Raw genomic sequence first — 2,535 nt, 5'->3', positions numbered from 1 at the left:
TGTTTGACAATGTATCATTCAATGAGTTAGTTGGAAGTTGGAAGTTGGCGGTTGGAAATAGGAAGATAGGAAGATGGCAGATAATGAATTGAATGCGACTAACTTACATCCCTTTGAGTTTAGTTTTGTTGAAATAACATCAGAAGTCGCACATGAAAATAATATCATATTGGGTACAGATAGTTAATATCGCATGTAATACGGCAAATAATATCACAACTAATACAACAACTAATATCAAAACTAATACTACACAAAACAATTTCATAGTTCGTACTACTAGTAATTTCAGACGTTGTGAATATATCAAAATAAATTGGATGTAGAATAATGTACTTAAAATAAAATCAGTTGTAGTCGAAGGTTTAAGTACATAGGGGGTACTCCAAAATGATGTATGAAAAATGCATCAAACAACGTAATGACTACACTCAAATTTAAATTTAAAATGACAAAGTAAGTAGGTAGTTTGAGTTGATGCATACCCTTATCACAAGTTTGTCTAATGAAATACATGCTTCAGTCAAAAGACGCACGTAAGTTGCCCCGCCAGGATTACAACTATTCATTGGATCAAGCACCAACTCTAGATGTTTTATATTTACAAAATCAATCCACGGCAACTCACCATAAATATACACCTGAAATTTAAAATCACATGCATTAATATTTGATATATAAGATGAAAGATGAAATTAAAGACAAATTATTACCGAAAACATAGAAGAGTTATCTGTAGTTGAGAAGGCAAATTAGTTGGAGTTAGTCGCGTATGCAAGATGGAATTTGGACAAGGAGGTCAAGAAGCAAGAGATTATCTGAGCTTTCTTCAAAATTGAGTTTTGTAAGCTTCTGAATGTTGCTCAGTTGGACGACACATCTAGTGTTCAAATAAATGATCGCCAAAGAAATGAGGCTTGTAGTGTCAGGACCGCCCTTTCTAGGGTTAATAAATGCGGGAGATCGCGACAAAAGGGACTTTATGAAAGGAGAATTTTCTAGGGTTTCGATAAAGAGGTCAACCAAAATATTTAATATTCAAATAACGAGGGAAAATCAGAGTAAACGCTTAACATTTGAATCCGAAGTCAACAATTATCAAAATTAATAATCCAAGAGTGGAAGAGGGTTCAGAAACATAATTGAGAAAGTAACAATCATAATTAAGCGGAAGCATTCAAGAGTAAGAGTGACGCCATGTATGAAAACACGACGCCCCTTGGAGTTCAAAATAAATCCAACGAGACTTCAATTTAAGCTCAACACCACTCAGCTCGTCGCCGCTCAACCTGCACATAGGGAAAACACATGCAAGGGTGAGTACTATAAAATAGTCAGTGGACTTATGCCGAAAATAAGTTATCAAAATATTATATTCATCATACCATTTTCAAGTAACCATCGGGGTTTTAGCTTTAGAAAGGTCTGAAGCACCAAAAATATTCCATCGTTCAAAACCACGACCGCTCAGTCGATTTTCCCATAGACGTCAACCATATCTGCTCATACATGACTTGGAATGTGGCCACAAACCAAGTCACTAGACCGGCCAACCCGTACGCTGGCACACGGTCTACCAAAATTATATTCTTTCCCTTGCGATCACGATTCACTTGCATAGGATATAACCACTAGAATTTAGAAATAACACAGAGATCAACGCAATGAATCAAACAATAATTAAGATGCATGCATCCCTAGGGTTTGATTATTTTTATTGATAGGATTACAAATATTCCTAATTAGAAACTTGGGTATTTCGATTAATTTCGGCAGCTCACGTCCCCAACAATTTTAAGAAAAGATAAATGGATCCACGGGAATTTAATTAGTAAAACATCCTCCGCTAAATTTTAAAATGGTCAACAAATATTAAATGACCCCTTTTCCTGAAAAACACACGTCTGTCTCACATCCCAATTTTTAAACAAAAACTCAAAAATTAAAGGAGTATAACAATAAAATTAAAATACTCTTTTTTTTCGAAACACAGAACACGTATACTCCCATTTCAACATGCACAAACGTATACTTCCTTTTCAACTTTTAATCAAGCACTACACTATTAAAATAATAAAAAAAGAGTATAGCACCAAAATACTTCCAACTTCAAATCTATAAACAATGCATAAACGTGCACACACTTCACGCATACACGCACACACCCACAAACACACACATACACACATACTTTCCCATTCATCAAATAAATTCCTTTTTCACTCGATCTATATGCATGGGGTTCAAGAATACCAATTAACCGGTTAGATATGAAAGGATGGATCAAAATACCTTTTTTGATGAGAACAAATGGTAGAACAAAAGATTAGCTTTGGTTCTTCAATGAATCTTGAGTCTTCAACTCCAATTCAATGTAATAGATGAAGAACTCTTGAAGATCAATGGAAGACAAATTGAGAGAGAGTACTGGGAAAGATAGTTGGCGTGAGAAATGAGTGAGATTAGGGTTAGGGTTTTTATATCTCAAAGATTTGATTTCACCATTAAATAGAACAATTAAATATTGTGGAATTA

General features: G+C 34.6%; 1 long non-coding RNA gene across 1 annotated transcript; it reads right to left on the bottom strand.

Moving 5' to 3' along the window:
* Positions 1–316: 316 nt before the first annotated feature.
* Positions 317–891, bottom strand: LOC121765007. The gene is made up of 2 exons (XR_006042690.1): positions 714–891; positions 317–641 (listed from the first exon to the last, which is right to left on the bottom strand). It is a non-coding gene; the product is annotated as an uncharacterized LOC121765007 (long non-coding RNA).
* Between the last annotated feature and the right edge of the window lie 1,644 nt (positions 892–2,535).

The sequence above is a fragment of the Salvia splendens genome, chromosome 14 (genome assembly GCF_004379255.2).
Source record: "Salvia splendens isolate huo1 chromosome 14, SspV2, whole genome shotgun sequence".
NCBI lineage: Eukaryota > Viridiplantae > Streptophyta > Magnoliopsida > Lamiales > Lamiaceae > Salvia > Salvia splendens.
Note: the sequence above shows the minus strand (reverse complement) of the source record. Positions and strands in the feature narration are given on the sequence as shown.